This window comes from Rattus norvegicus, chromosome 2 (assembly GCF_036323735.1).
Source record: "Rattus norvegicus strain BN/NHsdMcwi chromosome 2, GRCr8, whole genome shotgun sequence".
NCBI classification, from domain to species: Eukaryota; Metazoa; Chordata; class Mammalia; order Rodentia; family Muridae; genus Rattus; species Rattus norvegicus.
The window spans coordinates 60576896-60584577 of NC_086020.1; positions in this window are offsets into that span (position 1 = coordinate 60576896).

Genomic DNA, 7682 nt, shown 5'->3' on the forward strand with positions numbered 1-7682 from the left:
GGAGCCATGTCAGGTGCTGGTTTATGACTGGGAGCAAAAGGCCTTCAGATGATAAAGGCTACGGCATTAGGAGTTGTTCTTCCTTCGTACTGCATCCTGTGAGCCCTGCGACTTACGATGTATAGTCAAACTCTGAGATTCAGTGTTTTAGGAAGTATTTTGCAAAAATAGAATGATGATCTTTTAGGTGAGAAGTGAAAGCAAATGTCAAATCCTTCTGAAGGTTTCGTTGTAGCTAAGGTGCTTCAAACATGCCAAATCAATATCTCGCAAGAGAAGCAAACAGAAGCATTGGAAATTAAGGTCTTATGATGTGAAATTCTCTGTCTAGAAAGCGAGCCACAGACCTGGCAGCCTGGTAACAAGATGTCAACATGACATGGAACTGAAGACGCTGAATCTAAAACGGCTTCTTAGTCTCCAACTCAAAGGTCTCATTAAGGGGCTGGAGAGATGGCTCTGTACTGACTGTTCTTACAGAGAACAGAAGTTTAATTCCCAGTAGCTCAGAGATGTCTGCAACTCCTGTTCCGGGGGACCCAGCACCTGCATCTGGCCTCCATGGGCACTGCATGCAAACAGTACACAGGCATAGGAAAAACTCTAATACACTAATAATTTAATACTTTAATAATTTAAATACTCTAATAATTTAAGGAGAAAATTTCAATCTTACTAACATTTGTTTTTCACTCAGCACATTGATCTGAAAGCCGCACCTGAACCACTCACACTTAAGGCCTGCTCTGCTGGGTCATGGGAAAGGTCCTTGGCAAAACCATTGTGCTTGGGACATTCTGCATTTTAAACTCCTGATATTTAATTAGAAAAATTCTCTGAGAGGAAAATGGATGCAGGGTTTCTGCAAGACATAACCGTTCTTAATTTTAAATGTGATAGCACAGGTTCAGCAAATGCTGCTGTCAATTATGTCTGTGCTGTACACCATGCAAAGAAACGGATCTCAGCAGATTACAAAGCACATTGACAGAATCATCCCCTACCGTTCAAGTTTCTTTTTAAAAGTGGTAACCCATATTGATTTTTTAAAAGCTTTCAGAATGAGGAAAATATTCTCAGTCTTCAAGGATTTTAGAAATGCTCGATACCCCTTATGAACAACAATGCCAATCAACCAGAGCTTCCAGGGACTAAGCCACTACCTAAAGACTATACATGGACTGACCCTGGACTCTGACCTCATAGGTAGCAATGAATATTCTAGTAAGATCACCAGTGGAAGGGGAAGCCCTTGGTCCTGCTAAGACTGAACCCCCAGTGAACGTGATTGTTGGGGGGAGGGCAGTAATGGGGGGAGGGTGGGGAGGGGAACACCCATAAAGAAGGGGAGGGGGAGGGATTAGGGGGATATTTGCCTGGAAACCGGGAAAGGGAATAACACTCGAAATGTAAATAAGAAACACTCAAGTTAATAAAAAAAAAAGAAATGTGAGTTTAAGGTTAAACTATAAACAGAGATTATAATTACAACGTACTAGAACTAAAGCATGACTGTTCCAAAATAATTATCTTAATGAGAAAAAGAAATTACAGAAAAGTAAGAAATTGCATTAAACGCCTATGAAGTCTCAGAAATCTGTGGAAGGTAACAGTGAAAATTAAACTCTATAAGCATACCTAGGTATTCTTAAAAGATTTTCCTCACAAAGGCCTTAATTTCTGAGTCATATATACATCTTATTCAAAATGCAGTATTAAACTTGTATAGCTATGCCTGTGGAGGCTACAAAATGTTCTACAATGAACTCCAATAAACTTGGCCTATTGATACATAAATATATGATGCATAAATATGTGCATATATTTATGTATATTCACATGTACAGATATACACATATGTATACATATGTATACACTCATACATGTATATGGGGTGATGAGACCTTTTGGAGGTAACTCTGTCACAGGGCTCTCATCTCATGAATGATTAACATGTTATCTCAGAATAAAAGACTAAGCATATATACATGTATATAAATATATTGTCTCTGTGTGTGAGTGTTTATAAATGTTATTTGCTTTTAAGACATGATTGGACTAATTTAATTTAAGACTTATGCCTAAACAAATAAGTTGAATAACTACTCTTCCCGAGTCTAAATTTGTTTTGGCTAAGACCGTTCCAGATCATTTGCATAATGGAGAGGTGTAGAAGACTGAAACATATTGAAGGAAAAAGTGAAGTAATGAAACACTGGTTCCCATTGAACTGCTCCATCCTGGTCCTCATCACTGTGGAAGCAGAGCATCCTGATGGACACTCTGATTTCCTCAGACCTTATGGTTAAGCATAGAACTCTTGAGAATTTACGAGCCTAACCAAAACATAATATTTATGTTCTGAAATGTCAAAATGTGCATCAAACACTTTTTTCTGGCTTCTAAATCACTACTTCAGCATTGGTTATTTGGAGTTTAAGGCCCACTGAGTTGGTGAATATGTAACAATTTTGCACTGAAAATGGTTGAGCAGAGCAGAGAGTGAAAGACTGGATCAGGACCTAAGACTGGAGAAATCCTCCCCACTGCAAGCTCATGACTCATCTCAGAACCCTGGCACATCATCCATGGGTGACACCATGGGTGAAGAGTTATAAGACAATGCAGAAGCTGAGAGATTCCATAGCTGGAGACACAACATGCTTTGGAGAGTCACAGGGGATGTACAGTGGAGACTCAAACAGAAGATGCCAAAAAGCAATCTTGAAAGGTGACACATGGGCTGGAGATGCTTCTGTGGTTAAGAGCACTGACTGCTCTTCCAGAGGTCCTGAGTTCAAATCCCAGCAATCACATGGTGGCTCACAACCATCTGTAATGAGATCTGATGCCCTCTTCTGGTGTGTCTGAAGACAGTGAAAGGTGACACAGTTTATTTTAGAGTTACATGCTAAAAAGGCATGAAATTGGAATGAGGCTTTAAATGAAATTTCAGAATGTAACTATGACTTAGATTGCAATTTCTTGGAAAATGGATAATTAACAGAAAAAAGCTTTCCAATGTATAGAGAGAAAGGGATCCTACACAGAGGCATCGTGTTGGCACAAAATGGATTCTATATGCTTGCAGTGAACTTTGCAAACATCTGAGAACAAAACACGTAGAGTGTGTTTAGAGAGGGCACAACAGAGCTTTCAGGTAGTCACAACAGAAAAGAGAGATCAGATCTAGGGATCAAAATGAGTTTTGTTGGGTCCTGCCCAGATGAACATGGAATGGCAGTTTTTCAATAGCAAAGTATGATAAATTGATTAAGCATATAAATAAAACAAACAATGATTAGTATGTGAAGACAGCAAATGCTTCTTCCACACATCTGGCAACCAAGAGAGTCCATCTGTTATATTTTGGGGTATTCAACTCCTTGGCACAGTCCTTGGAATATAGTTGGCATTTAATAAATATTTACTCAATGGAAAAATAAAGTTACAGAGATTCTGTTGGTCAAGTTATGAGATTCATTGGTTTGGTCCCTTGAAAGTCTTACCACGGACAAGGCTTTTGCTTTGGGCTTTGGGCTAGTTTGATTTGCTGTTGTCACAGCTGCTGGACAAATCCCAGCAGAATAGACAATGACTTCTTCTTGCACTCCAGTCTGGGACTGTGCACATGGAACTGGAAAATCTCTCTAGTGTTATCCAGGTTTTTGATTGCCTCTATGGCGGTTGCTCCATTTGCAAGTCAAAAACCCAAAGGTTTCCCCTGGGTCCTTGATTAGTGAAGAAAAAACCTGGGATTCAATACTAATGTGTTTGTTAAAACCCAAATAATTTTCCATCCTACAAAACTACAGATAAACCTGGATTAGCCATGCACCTGGCATCCAGAAAATGGGGAATGTTTGTGAAGTATATGACAAGAGCCACTGTTTTGGCTATGCTTAAAATTGCTAAGTACCAATATCCCAGGAAATGATAATATTTCATACCCAGATATTGCTGTTGTAGATTTTTGTCTTTTGCCATGCTTTCTTTCTGAGTTTAACTGAGGAGTATAATGAGGAAAGAAGGAACAAGAAAGGCTACACTATTGTTATTCTGTTAGCCATCCTGTCACCCACTCTCTGTATCTGTCTACCACTCAAGTTGTCTTTGCCTGTCTCAGTGTCCTCTAATGCACCTCACCTAATGCCTATAGTTTTTAGCATTTGTCCTCTAGCTTTCTGTTGGTTGTCATGGGAAGTCCGAGGTCAACATCAGTGTGAGTCTTTCTCTGTTCCTTCTTGATCTTGACAGCAGAGAAATAACAACACCTTCCACCAAAACTCTAGTATTATTAGTTCTCATGCTCACAACTCTAGCTCCATTAGAAGCTAATATACTGTTTCTATCCTCTCACGTTTTCAACCAGAAGGAGAAAATGGCTTTCCATTACTTGTAAACTCAGAGCCTTAATTTCAGATTCTGGTCCTCTTAAGTAGATCATAATTCTGTGCTGTTCTTTTTAAATCTTCTTAATTCTTTTCTAACACCCAGCTTAATAAGCCTTTTATTTTAATATTGGATCTCCCCTGATGATGGGAAAGAATAAGAGAAAATCACTTTCAAAATCAAGGTCCAAAAGAAATATATTTTCACATCAAACCACTCAGATTCAGCAGTAATGGAACTTGGGGATAGATAGTTATGTGTTGCAGGAGGCTGTCTTGTGCATTGTGGGACACCGAGTTACACCCTCATATCTACACCCCAAGGACAGTAGTACTTACATGCTTAGGAATCTCAGTGTTGCAATAAAATACCTGAAAAAGTAACCTACAAGAGGAAGAAATCAGAACAATGATTCTTAGCATTAAGTTCCCTCTTCTCCATTTTACTAGATCTGTGTTAGGATGGGTCTACTCATGCCAGCTAACCCAATCTGAACAATCCCTGGCAGAAATAGCCAGAGGTGATTTGATCTAGATAATCTCTCAGAGGCGTGCCCAGAAGCTTGTCTACTAATGATTCTAAATCCTATGACGTTGATAGCATGAACTATGATATAACCCCACCACAAGTTGTGACTACTAAGTCTGTTTCTGAACTGATAAATGACCTCTATGACAATACTAACCATAGTTGAAAATTATCTCACATTATATTAATCATACTTTTTAAAGATGTTCTTGTCTATGTCACAATGATTCCATAATTTGTATTTATGTCATTCACTACAATTCATTTTTTCAAACATATGAATTCAAATTCTACATGTATCAGGAAATATATGAGAGCAACAGTAAGAGTTACATGATGCCTTCAAGAATAATGGCTGTACCAACCAGAGCTTCCAGGGACTAAGCCACTACCTAAAGACTATACATGGACTGACCCTGGACTCTGACCTCATAGGTAGCAATGAATATCCTAGTAAGAGCACCAGTGGAAGGGGAAGCTCTGGGTCCTGCCAAGGCTGGACCCCCAGTGAACGTGATTGTTGGGGGGAGTGTGGCAATGGGGGGAGGATGGGGAGGGGAACACCGATAGAGAAGGGGAGGGGGGAGGAGTTAGGGGGATGTTGGCCAGAAAACCGGGAAAGGGAATAACAATCGAAATGTAAATAAGAAATACTCAAGTTAATAAAGATAAAAAAAGAAGAAGAATGGCTGTAGATTTTCTGTAAATACACAGCTAGTTGACATGAAACTTACCTGTTGTCCTGCATGTCTCCTTTTCTAGTGGTTTTCCACCTCAGTTTTCTTGCCTCACTGTCTACTAAGGAACCAGTTGACCATATACAGTAGTAAGCTTTGTTCATGCAGTTTTTGGACAGATGTTAAGAATGTTATTCCATAGCTTGCTCTATGCAACTTAGAAAGCCAGACTTCTACAGAGAATCAATCATCAGCTTCAGATACCAGTAATATCAAGAGACACCTTGATTTCCCCTTTGAGTCATGCTGTCTCCCAAAGTTGTCATTTTGTCAACCTTTCCAACCTCATTTAGTATTTTTCTTTGTTCTCATAAAGCTACACTGAAGTCACAAAGTTATGGCGGCTTAGACATAGAAAAGTTTAAATCATCCAAATCATATTAAAACTATGACATTTCTCACTATGTCTTCTACTGTCTTTAATGTGCTTTCTTCTCTATAAGTCCCTATCAAAGAGAAGTTTAGCAAGAACTTTCCCCCACTTTTGTTTGCAAGGCAGCCTTGAAGGTAGTATTTAGAAGGCAGTATCATTGCTGATAGAAAACAAAGAAAGGATTGGTAACTATCCCGAGCCCTACAGTTTTAATAATGTACTAAAGAAACATTTTTAGAAGCATTTTTGAGCAGCTATAAAATCTTTACTTGTTTTCGTTCCTGATCGTGAATAATTTGAACAGAAGAAATGAGACAAAGACTGTGCATTTGTGATAAGAGGAGAAAGAAAAAGGAATGTAATATAAAACTTATCTTACTATTGTCTTAGCAGACCAGGATGCCAAACAATTATTAAACTCTACCATTTTCATTTTTTAACTTTCTTTTGACATTAATCCAGTAGAACAGTTATTTGAGGGAGTATGACTTTGTATGCACTTTTATCACAAGTGTGGATTTATGGAAGGATGTCCACCATCAAACACTGAATGGTCACAGCAGCCAGAACGAATCTTCACGTTTTACCTTTAAGCCTCAGTCTCCACCAACTCCATATCTCTGGTAGTACAAAGTCTGTTCATTCATCCTCAGGGTTAACGTTTCTAGTTGCCTTTCTAATAGTGTCATAAAATCTGCATTATGGGGTCAGGAACCTTTTGTACTTGAGACTTGGATATAATACAGTACTTTTGAGTGTTATCCTACCTGGATGGTCGATTACCTTTTATGAACAGCATTACGTATATAAATTTGCCACAACTTGATTATTCATGGCAATTTTTTGCTGCTTATTACTTGATAGATGGCAGGTTTCCAATTTTCTGATGGTCACAGATTCAACTGCTATAAAATTCAGTGTATATTTTTTGTATGGATGCATATCTTAGTCTTTAAACTAGTCATGATGTTGCTAGATTATGTGGTAGATATGTTGCTTACATTTTAATTATTTTCATTCTTGAAATTACAATATAATTGCAAAATGCCCCATTCAAAGTCTCCGCTATACCCACTCTTGTGCTCTTTCAAACTCATGGCCTCTTTTCTCATTTATTTCTATTTCATGCATACATACATAATATAGGAAGATATACATAATTTAGGAATGCATATAATCCTCATTATAATGTGCTCATTCAGAATACTGTTACTTGTACATGTGTTACGTAACTTTTAAAGGAACTATCTAGCTGAGTTTAATGGTCGTTGATCACTACTGACAACATTTCACTCTTTCAAGAGTTCTATATCCTAAGTTGAACTTGATAATTTCATCATGTGCTATTTCATCTATTCTAGAGAAGAAGTGTTTCTGTATAAATATCATTAAATCTTTTGCTTAATTTTAGCATGGTGGTTTCAAGCTTAAATAAAATTTAAATTCAGCCAAGAAAGTTTTTATAAACCTAATTCATAGGCCTTCCCAATTTGTAGCATTCTACAGTATTTTGTTATATATTATCACAACTAATAAAGAAGTTTGTGACATGTCTCAGTCCCTGTACTTCTGCTGTGACGCGGCATCATGGCTAAAGCAGCTCTTATGAAAGAAAGCTTTATTTGGGAGTTTATTTACAGTCTCAGAGATTT